We start from the raw sequence: 13,258 nt of genomic DNA on the forward strand, positions 1-13,258 counted from the left end.
ACATCTACAACAATAGACACCTACAACAATAGACATCTACAACAATAGACATCTACAACAATAGACACCTACAACAATAGACATCTCCAACAATAGACATCTACAACAATAGACATCTACAACAATAGACATCTCCAACAATAGACATCTACAACAATAGACATCTACAACAATAGACATCTCCAACAATAGACATCTACAACAATAGACATCTACAACAATAGACACCTACAACAATAGACATCTACAACAATAGACACATACAACAATAGACATCTACAACAATAGACATCTCCAACAATAGACACATACAACAATAGACATCTACAACAATAGACATCTACAACAATAGACATCTCCAACAATAGACATCTACAACAATAGACATCTACAACAATAGACACCTACAACAATAGACATCTACAACAATAGACATCTCCAACAATAGACACATACAACAATAGACACCTACAACAATAGACATCTCCAACAATAGACACCTACAACAATAGACATCTCCAACAATAGACATCTACAACAATAGACATCTACAACAATAGACACCTACAACAATAGACATCTACAACAATAGACACATACAACAATAGACATCTACAACAATAGACATCTCCAACAATAGACACATACAACAATAGACATCTCCAACAATAGACATCTACAACAATAGACATCTACAACAATAGACATCTACAACAATAGACACCTACAACAATAGACATCTACAACAATAGACATCTACAACAATAGACATCTACAACAATAGACATCTACAACAATAGACATCTACAACAATAGACACCTACAACAATAGACATCTACAACAATAGACATCTCCAACAATAGACACATACAACAATAGACATCTACAACAATAGACATCTCCAACAATAGACATCTACAACAATAGACACCTACAACAATAGACATCTCCAACAATAGGCATCTACAACAATAGACATCTACAACAATAGACACCTACAACAATAGACATCTACAACAATAGACACATACAACAATAGACATCTACAACAATAGACATCTCCAACAATAGACACATACAACAATAGACATCTACAACAATAGACATCTACAACAATAGACATCTCCAACAGTAGACACATACAACAATAGACACCTACAACAATAGACATCTCCAACAATAGACACCTACAACAATAGACATCTCCAACAATAGACATCTACAACAATAGACATCTACAACAATAGACACCTACAACAATAGACATCTACAACAATAGACATCTACAACAATAGACATCTACAACAATAGACATCTACAACAATAGACACATACAACAATAGACATCTACAACAATAGACATCTCCAACAATAGACACATACAACAATAGACATCTACAACAATAGACATCTACAACAATAGACATCTCCAACAATAGACATCTACAACAATAGACATCTACAACAATAGACACCTACAACAATAGACATCTACAACAATAGACATCTCCAACAATAGACACATACAACAATATACACCTACAACAATAGACATCTCCAACAATAGACACCTACAACAATAGACATCTCCAACAATAGACATCTACAACAATAGACATCTACAACAATAGACACCTACAACAATAGACATCTACAACAATAGACACATACAACAATAGACATCTACAACAATAGACATCTCCAACAATAGACACATACAACAATAGACATTTACAGCAATAGACATCTACAACAATAGACATCTACAACAATAGACATCTACAACAATAGACATCTACAGCAATAGACATCTCCAACAATAGACATCTACAACAATAGACATCTACAACAATAGACATCTACAGCAATAGACATCTCCAACAATAGACATCTACAACAATAGACATCTACAACAATACACATCTACAACAATAGACACCTACAACAATAGACACCTACAACAATAGACATCTACAACAATAGACATCTACAACAATAGACATCTACAACAATAGACATCTACAACAATAGACATCTACAACAATAGACACCTACAACAATAGACACCTACAACAATAGACACCTACAACAATAGATATCTACATCAATAGACATCTACAACAATAGACATCTACAACAATAGACATCTACAACAATAGACATCTACAACAATAGACATCTCCAACAATAGACATCTACAACAATAGACATCTACAACAATAGACATCTCCAACAATAGACATCTACAACAATAGACATCTCCAACAATAGACATCTACAACAATAGACACATACAACAATAGACATCTACAACAATAGACACATACAACAATAGACATCTACAACAATAGACATCTCCAACAATAGACATCTACAACAATAGACATCTCCAACAATAGACACATACAACAATAGACATCTACAACAATAGACATCTCCAACAATAGACATCTACAACAATAAACATAAAAAAATTCCGTACACCCCTGATTACACCAAGATAACACATACAAATACAATCATCTTTATGTCTATACGTTGTTTCACGCTTTAAAAGACTTTACACGTTCCTGTTTCTGATTAAAGTTTTACTATTTTTTTTTACAAAGTACAATATTCAGATCGATCAATTCTCAGCTACTAAACAGACCTAATAAAGTAGCAAATCATCCAAAATAAAAGTTTTAAAGAGTGTTTAAAATGTAGATTAGAAAAAATATGATATAAATTCCTGCGGTCTTTGAACATGTTGAGATGACCCCTTCTCAAAAAGGTTACCTGTAGGCATAGGCGTAGATGTAAGCGTCGGTATCGAATAGTTTTCGAAAATGTCTATTTACAAGCTAGTCACACTTAGTTTAATTTTTCGCCTCAAAACATTTTGTGCAAGCGGGATCAATATACTTGTATTTTAACATCAGACCGTACTGCACTGGTTACCGGAATTTTGGATAGATCAAACCAGGCACTTAATATCTGAGAAACAGACTATATATGCCCTCAATTTTAGAATTCATTCATACATTTTTGTTTTATTTAAAATATTCAGTAAATTGTGTGTCCTACAACGATCAACAGTCCTTCACCTTTCATCTGATACCTTACTTACTTAAATATATGCTACATAGTTTAAGATTTACCCTTCTTCGTAGGAACTATTTTGTTATAAATATGTACTACTTTCCAGTATGTTCTTTTTTGCCCGGGCCCGATTAGGTGGTGTAACATCTTACAAAGTTTATAAAACAAAGAAGCGGAAGATACGTAAGGAAGAATCAAAACTCAGAGGTCAAAGAGAGACAGACAATATCATGGCCAAAACTCAGAGGTCGAAGAGAGACAGACAATATCATGGCCAAACCTCAGAGGTCGAAGAGAGACAGACAATATCATGGCCAAAACTCTGAGGTCGAAGAGAGACAGACAATACCATGGCCAAAACTCAGAGGTCGAAGAGAGACAGACAATATCATGGCCAAAACTCAGAGGTCGAAGAGAGACATACAATATCATGACCAAAATTCAGAGGTTGAAGAGAGACAGACAATAACATAGCCAAAACTCAAAGGCCCCGACATGACAAAATGTGAAATAATTCAAACAAACAAAAAACATCGGCCTGATTTATAACAAAAGAATTTACGAAAACCAAACATAACAGCCACAAACCAACGACAACCACTGACCTACAGGTTATTATATGCATGGTAACATAAAAAAATGTGTTATGATTGACAATAAGACAACTATCAACAAAGTCTAAACGAAGCGGATTTAAACAAATATAGGTCACCTTATGGTCTTCAACAATGAAAAAAACCCATATCGTATAGTCAGAAATATTAAAAGGCCCCGACATGACAAAATGTGAAATAATTCAAATGGGAAAAAACAACGGCTTGATTTATGACAAATCAATAAACAAAGAACAAGTATGAATAAAAAAAAAAAAACAGCAACCAACGACGACCAGTTTTAACGTTCAGGAGAAAAACAGCAGCCAACGACGACCAGTTTTAACGTTCAGGAGAAAAACAGCAACCAACGACGACCAGTTTTAACGTTCAGGAGAAAAAACAGCAACCAACGACGTTCAGTTTTAACGTTCAGGAGAAAAACAGCAACCAACGACGACCAGTTTTAACGTTCAGGAGAAAAACAGCAACCAACGACGACCAGTTTTAACGTTCAGGAGAAAAACAGTAACCAACGACGACCAGTTTTAACGTTCAGGAGAAAAACAGCAACCAACAACGACCAGTTTTAACGTTCAGGGAGCTTATTCACAAAGCATCCGTTTACTTACGGACCCGTTAATTTAACGGAGACGTTAACGGGTATGTCCGTTAAAATTTAACGTGGTATTCACAAACATTTCCGTAAACATTGTGATAACGGGTGCGCTATTAACGGGTGCGTTAGTATGCAAATTAGACGTAATTGATGTGTCGGGTGTTTTATATCGTTTATAAATCATCTGGGTAAAAACAGTAAAAAAAATGAATATTTACATATTTATCATAATAATGGAAACAGGCGATGTTTAAATTTTTCCAGTAGTTGTGCTTATAAAATTTGCTGCAATACGTTTAAAACAAAAAAATTAATCAAGACTTATGTATACCATGTTCACACTGAAATCCGCTCCGGGTCGAACCCGGAATAATTTATCCGAATTAATTACCCCAGTTCACATTTAACAAAAATTTAACCCAGTTTGGGATTTTCCCTCTCGACAAAAATAGAAATGTTAGCGCCAAAATTGTAACCCGCATCTGTCCACTGTACATATTTACATTTTTTTTCATCACAGTTGCACTATTTGAAAATTTGAATTTTTTTTACTGTACTCCTCATCGACCGCTTCGGAGGAATTCCACATTAATCAACCACTTTCCGTGTTTTCAAATAACGTCACTTTATCCAAATTGCACCCAAAAAAGCGACGGAAATCTTATAGGTTTTCTTTAAAACTGAACAATTCGTATTCTCATCATTTGTTATTAAAGGTCTTTCAACATGATAGCTAAATGCACTTATCCCTCTTGCTGCTGATAGTTTAATATGTTATATTTCGTGTGCTAGAAAATACGTTAGCTGGACTCTGTGACGTCACATGTCAAAATATGACGTCATTCGATATGTGACGTCACGCTATAATTACGTTCCATTGAAGACCTATGTAAGCAAACGTCATGTGTCACCATAGCAACAACCTCACATATTAACTCCACTTTACGTTCACATATAAAAGGCGAGGTAATTAACCCGGGTTCGCCCCACATTAACTCCACCTAAAATGAGGGGCAATTTTAATCCTGGTTCGCCCCGGGCTTAGGCGTTCACACTACCTAAATTTAACCCGGATTAAATAATTCGGGTCGAACCCTGTTTAAAAGGGCATAGTGTGAACGGGGTATCAGTCTTGGTTGATTTTATTTGTTCATTTGTTCATTAATCCGTTTATAATATTTTTAATTGTTTATTATTTGATCTGTAAGTAGCGTGCGCGCCTCAAGTGGAGAATGTAGCGGTTCGATTCTTCCAACAACTCACCAAGTGGTCCGATGATTATATTCCAAAGAAAACATTCTTTTTCTATCCAACATACTCTAATAATTTTTAAAAGAAGTCAATGTTTTGCCCTGCGTCGATCCCTGTCGATCCACTCATGCAAAGCCTACCAATAATATTAGATTTATTGTTAAAATGTTCCCGGTCTGAATAAGCATTAAATATCTGCCACTGAACATTAAGCAAGTAACAACCAATCCAGCAAATAGTGTTAGAGTAGTTTTAGTATAATATTTTTTTCTCTCTTTTTGGACCATATAAGGATATTTATTGTCTCCCGGGGTCGCATGATAACAATGAAATATTTCAAATGATGTTACTACTTAGAAAAAACCCGAAATACATATTTCTTCTTTAATTCTGGACTAAGAGCAAATAAAAAATTGTTGAAACCTTCTGCACAGACAACCATAAATATTAACGTGACTTGTGATTGTTCAAGTTTTAATCTTTCTATGGCACAAGCAATATATATTTTGTAGGACGGTGGGGTATGTTTCTCGGAACAGATTATTTTGTTGAACAATTATAATTTTTTTTTTAAACCCGGGTTTTTTGGCAATAACAAACAAGATTAAGAAAATTTTAGAATCACCGTTGCTTTAATTTATTTAAAATTTTTGAAAACAAACAATTATCTGTTTCACTCACCTTCAGAAAGAATTTTTGTTAAGAAATCAAATCAAAGAATTTATCTTAAAAGCATCACAGAAGATGAATGATGGATGTCTTCGAAGATTTTAATTATTTAGGGGACGATCATTTGATTTTCTGGGGGAAGAGGTGTTGAAATTTATGCGAACGTTATATTCGTTTTTACCTGTTGCTAGGTTGGTTTATGTCCATTTTGTAACTACATGTATTTCCTGAAATTGTGGAGAAGAATATTCATTTTTATCCTGTCGAAGGCAAGATTATTTTTGAGATCTTACTAAACTAGCATATTCCTTTCCAAAATCCTCAGGACTGCCCTCCCCTTCTCCGAAAATCAAATGGAAGTATCCCGCCTGTTTTACACGAATTTCTTTTTGATCATAATTCTGATTTGAAGCCGACAAGTATCAAAATTATGAAACCTTCTACACAATACACCTGTATAAAAGGGCGGGTCCAGAAACTCCTTTACCGGTGATGAAACAAGGGCTTACAATAAAGTTATTGTATTGAACAAGAAAATCTTTACATGTCATTTAATCTGCACGGCTCGGGTGTACCTATACTTGACCCGAACGGCGTAGGAGTTCGGGTTTAAGGGTCATGCATCACGACCGTGCAGATTAAATGACATTTATCGATTTCATTGGCCCACATGATGCCATCACGTTTTTGGAAATATACAGACGATATTCAATCCACGGCTCCTGTAAAGAAAGGGGAAAAATACGCCTTTAAGTATTTTAACGTTGGTAACTTTTAAATTAATAACTTTTTTTATATTCAGGCTTTCTCCTTGATTGTAACACTATTTTCGAGAAATGCTTTTTAATGACAGATCTTTGATTGTTTCTGTTAAATTTATCCACAATATTCATATAAATTTGATTTTTGTAGACACTATCTATTGTTGAAAGCTATATGTTGGCCACTTGGTGTTCTTATGTTGTTTTTGTCGTTCGGTTGCTGTCTTATTGACGTATAACCCACATCTCCTTTATAATTCATACAGTTTTAATTCCGTTTTATTTAATTGCTTTTCTTTCCCTCAACATTTCACTTTTACAGTTTTAGTTCCGTTTTATGTTCTTTTAAATCGGTTTATTACAAATTATAACAAAGGGCTATTGAGCATATATTAATTGCTTTTCTTTCCCTCAACATTTCACTTTTCAATATAACCCCCCATCCCCCCTCCCCCCCCCCCCCCCCCCCCCCCCCCCCCCCCCCCCCCATCTTTCCCCCAATTTTTTTTTCAACTGTATTCGACAATTTATATTGAAGACATGTTTCGTCTAAACCGGAAGCCTGATCCAACTGCAACTTATATATTTTTTTCCTGTTTTTGGCACATACTTAAATTTATATTATCTCAAAATATAGTCACTAAAAAGAATAAATATTTTTAAAAAAGTCGTATACAATTCCATTGACGACAAAGACAAAATCTCTTTGTTCTAACTGTGCTATAATCTGGATAATGCACAGCAAAGGTGTGAATTAACTACCTCAGATATACTACACAGTTAAAATGTATACTCTTGCCTTACAACTAAGACATAGTTGAACAACTCACAACTTTGTACAAACTTCATTGTTTTCGAAATATGAAATAAAATAAAAGGTTGTAAAAGATTCAGGAACGGGAGAAAGGCTCCTTCCTAAATCTGTTAACTTAATAAAAAGTGTTTGTAAACAGTAAATTCTCACTGTCCTAAAGTCAAACTATATAATCATGCCTTGTAATCTCTGAAAAATGAAAGATTTAGTAAATCCAATTAAATTAAGTTAAATACGTTTTGTGCTAAATGAAATTGATTAAGGTGTTTTTTTTCAATATTTAGTCCTGTTCAGGGCTTATTTCTGGACTAAATCTAAAGAGGAGCATATTTTAAGTCTGTGCCTAAACAATAAAAATAAAATAGTTGCAGACCAAATGACTACATTTAGATGCAACAGGTCTTCAAAACTGGTTGCGGATTACACTTGAAATATAAGGGAGGGTGTTAAAATAAGAAAAAAAAATATAACGTTTTTTGTTTTTGTTTTACGTTGTCCAGTAAGTTTTATCACATCACTCCTCTGCACATATTTTTGACAGAAAGAAACGCTCTTGGTTTATTCTCCATAACCCTTTTAGTAATGATTTGTCGTGAACCGATTTTGAACGGTACACCAAACGAAATTTAAAATATATGAATGAACGGAGATATTGGGTATACGCCAATGAGACAGCAACTCAACAACAGAAAAATAACCGAAGGACATCTACAAGGCAATAATCAGTTAGTTACAAAAGAGAGGTGTCTACACATCATGTTTAGCTCTAAATCGTCCCGAATCTGTTTAAAAACTGTGAATAAACATAACAGAAACAATAAAAGAAATGCCATTAAACCCCCAATTCTCCAAATAAAGCTGCCGTTAAAGAATAAACCCAAAAGTAACCAACCTTATATAAAAACAAGGAGATGTGGTATGATTGCCAATGAGACAACTATCCACCAAAGTTCAAATAAAGTTTATTTTATGTTATTTTAAAGGCGTATTTCCTGCTTTCTGTATACAAGATAACTCTCCCATGAGCCGAGGATTGGCAAGGTCGTTTTTAAATTTTAAATCATGTTTGCTGGAATTTTTTTTTTCCAAAACGTTCAAATAAATTGATGACGCCATGTGTTAAAACAGTTATTAACCAATCAAATCGGTATATGTTAGCTATACTGCACAATACGGTGATCCGTTAACCTGAACTAACATCGTTCGGGTCAAATAAGGTCACCTAAGCTGTGCAGAATAACTAGAATATACCGACTTGATTGTTCAGTAAATAGAACTTCAAATGGTTATACGAAAGCTGTAGAAAGGCATTATGTAAACTTCAAAATCTTAGCCAACATAGAGAACTTCAATCTATAGAAATAATCATAGTGTGTCTGTGTTAGGTAAGGACTTTCATAGGTCGTCCGTTTGGCTCAGTGAGATGTACATATACGCACAGCAACGACCGGGAAACATTTGCCCTGTATTGGTTTATAACTCACATGCAGGGTTAAAATTAAGACGTTGTCATATCCTACTTAAAATTGAATGTTAAAGAGTTTACATCATATACTTGACAAAAGGATCTCTGAAACTGAAATATCTACTGATTTATCCTTTATAAAGGTTAATATGGAAGCAGGCTTAGTTGATATCTCTATAACAGTATGTTAAAATATATCCAAACCTCTTTTCTACCATGTTTTCTTAAAAGAAATTGTGTTTCTTTCCGAAAATACAAAAAAAGCCTGGGCCACAGGTCATCTATTCTTAATCTATTAAGTGAATGATGTATCTGATCCTTGTAACTATACAGAAATCACAATTACTGATTCATTTTGGGAAGCTATTATTTAGATATGTGACACTCGTTTTCGCAAGGTTTTAGATTGATTGATTGTTAGTTGGTTACTTAAGGCCCAGTGGCAAATATTTCATGCATGTTCAGGACGAGAATAAATTAACAATAAATACATTTAGGTAGGTCCTGTAATAGGGGCGTCTGTGATGAAGGTCGGGAAATTTGGACTGCCACAGGAAAATGAGGGTATATTGGATAAGGACATATACTTTGCCTTGCAGCAGGTCACCTACAGACCCTCAAAGATTTGTTGCAAGGGTTCTTATCATGCAGAGAGCGTGACACTCTCTCTACACGAGGCATTGGATTTATCGTTCCCATTCTGACCGGAAGTGGCTGCATATTTATAAATCCCGCACATTCAAATGGACACCTCATTTTGGCAAGGGTTTTACTGCCGGTCAGAATACAATTATGACCATATTTGTATTCCCAAATGAATTGGGGTGCCAGTTTTTAGCATAAATGATAGTCAAATCGGTCTCATCAAAATACACAACCATCCGGCCATGTGTTCATTCTTAATATGTACTGTATTACAAAAGAAGGTAGAGTGTGTCCTGTTTGTCGATGAACAGAAGGCTTTCGATACTGTAATTCACATAGGATTCACACTCACGTTATCAAACATCAAGATGGGTTCAAACTTTAAGAAATACCAAGCGTATGTATGTCCACAGTATATTTTGTGTTTGATTAAACAAAATGGCGAACCTTTTTTTTCAGAACTAAGGTAGAAGTTAAACAGGGCGACAATCTGAGTCTTAATTTATTAAAAAAAAATATCATCAAGACCTTCTTAATTGTCCCGAAAATTTTCCTGAATCAGGAACCTCTGGCCTTTGTTAGTCTTGTGTGCTTTTTAATTTTGGTTCATTTATATGTTTCGGAGTTTAGTGTGACGTCCATTTTCGCTGAACTAGTATACATTTTTGTTTAGGGGCCAGCTGAACCCCGCCTCCGGGTGCGGGATTTTCTCGCTGCGTTGAAGACCCATTGGTGGCCTTGGACTGCTCTTTGGTCAGGTTTGTTGTCTTTTTGACACATTCCCCGTTTCCATTCTCAATATTAATTCTATTTGTAAATTCACGACCAGTCTATTGTTTATTATATGCTAATGACATTGGCATTTTCTCAATTTAAGGAAGATCCAGGAAAGTACTTCATAGTAAATTTTATCGATTAAGTAATACTAGTAACTGCAAAGGTTTGTGCTTGATAATTATTCCCAATAAAAATAATAAGGTGCTTGTTTTTAATAAATCAAGCAGGCATATCAAGCGTACATTTATTTAATGAAATATTTATTGATTGTGCTCAACATGTTATAATTATTATTCTCGTATTCTAGACTATTGATACTAGTATATGTTTCGCTTTTGCTTTACCTACATGGGGGTTTGCAAATAAAAAAATAAGGCATTTAAAGCATACTACTAGCTACGCAAGAAGTTCTTGTCTTTGAAATCCAAATATAAAAAAGCCTTCATGTGTTTGATCATACAATAAAGCCTATTATTTTATTCAGAAATTTGGGGATATTTTAAGCCTTTAAAAACAATATTATAATCTCAGACCACAATAATAGATCAATGGTTAGGTCAAGGTGTTTGCGAATAAAAAAAGTTAAATTATAGCTTTGACAAACGATTGAAAAATCATGGTTGGGGTCTCGGCGAATAGCTGTTAAGCTAAGGATTACGCTTTTAAATATTAAGATACATAACAATAAAAATTGCTTACGCTTACGTTTTTTCCCTCCGTATTCGTTTTGCATATATAAGAAATATTACAAAGTTCGAATTCATGTATAATGCACTATTAAGTGCCCGTTTAACGGATACGTTAAGTAACCCGTTAATAATCGGGTTTAAAGGAACATTTAACTGATACGTTAACGGGTGCGTTAATTATCGGAGGCTTTGTGAATACGAATAAAAATTAGCGGAAACTGAACGGAGATTTTGTTATATTATAAAAAGTTCTAGGTATATTTTTATATTATAAAAGTTCCAGGCATATTGGAATATTGGCTATATTATAAATGTTTCAGGAATAGTTATCATGGTAATTAGATAATTAAAGTTCTAGAAATATTTATTATATGATCAAAGTTCTAGGAACATATACTACAATATCCAAAATTATTTCTAGCTACAAATGTATGGAAGTTAATTTCCAATAATAAAGTACAGGCATTTTTATCTGAAATTTGTGACTAACTTCATGCTTGACTAAAGTATAAGCTAAACTTTCTTCATTGGTACAGACTAACGGACCATTTAGTTAAGTAAGTCACAGTGGAGCATACAGTAATGAAATATTAAAAATATATATTCTTATCTTGTTTAGAATAAGAGTCATCGTTTAAATATGTACAATTTTTGTTGTATTCCTCAGACTCCATTCTTTGTATGTACAACATGTACAGGTAAATGTCATGTGAGGTGAACATAAATTAAGATGTAATCAGGTGTAAAAAAACTAATGACACTCTTTCTTTAAAGGAACAAATATTATGAAACCATATGACGTTTTAGTTCCAGGAAAATGTCTTATATGAAGGTGGAAATAGTATTATGTCATGTTTGTTCCCAAGAACTTTTATTATCCATAGTTTTGTTCCAGGGGGAACAAGTATTATGCGGAACAAATATATGTTCACAAGGACATAATGTGATTCATTTTAGCTCACTCGCCAAAAAGGTTCATTGTGGCTCGCTGGCTGATATTTTACGATATCAATGTGTAGAAAAGCCGATAATCTATACATATATATATATCAATCAAAATTTTTTTAGCGACGTCATAATGTGTGAGGAGACGCTATCAAGCTTGCTTTCATCTAGCGTAAAAACTGTTTTAGGGATGTGAAAAAGACCAGCAATTAAACGATAAACAGATAATCGGGGTTTTTTCGTATAGATATCGTAAAATATCAATGTGTAGAAAAGCTAATGATCCATGCATTATTAGTTACATAGTGTGTTAGTGACCTAATACGATATATACGGGGTCTGTAAATTCCATATGGGGTGAGAGCGACGCTCGAACCCCATATGGAATTTACTGACCCCGTATATATCGTATAAGGTCACTAACACACTATGTAACGAATTTATCTTACCGACTATCTTTATGTGTTGCTTTTGGACTAGAGTTGTCTCATTTGCAATCATACTACATCTTCTTATTTTTATACTAAAGTGTTCAAGTGTTCAATTTTAAGAACCTAATTCCATTGGTCTGCACACAAAAAATAATGTCAACAATAACAATTTATTATCAACAACCTTGATATAACAATATTACACAGAACTTTCAATACATTTAAACAATCAAATAGTGCCAAAGTCGTAACTCCACTACTAACCGTGTATTGAAATAAGCCCTGCCTCCCTACTAACCTAATATGGAATATACACGGTCTCCACGCGGACGCTTTTAACCAATCATATTCCTAGAAATGTATAGGAGGTAAGATAAATATATATATGTCAACCAAAAAATACAACTGATTTACAATACAACTGTTGAAAAGACCTTTATGTATATATACATTTTGTGTATCTAATCTCATTCTAGTCCGTTCAACTGGCAAAATCAACGGAATATGTGTACATTTC

This window comes from Mytilus californianus, unplaced genomic scaffold, assembly GCF_021869535.1.
Source record: "Mytilus californianus isolate M0D057914Y unplaced genomic scaffold, xbMytCali1.0.p SCAF_21, whole genome shotgun sequence".
Classification (NCBI taxonomy): domain Eukaryota; kingdom Metazoa; phylum Mollusca; class Bivalvia; order Mytilida; family Mytilidae; genus Mytilus; species Mytilus californianus.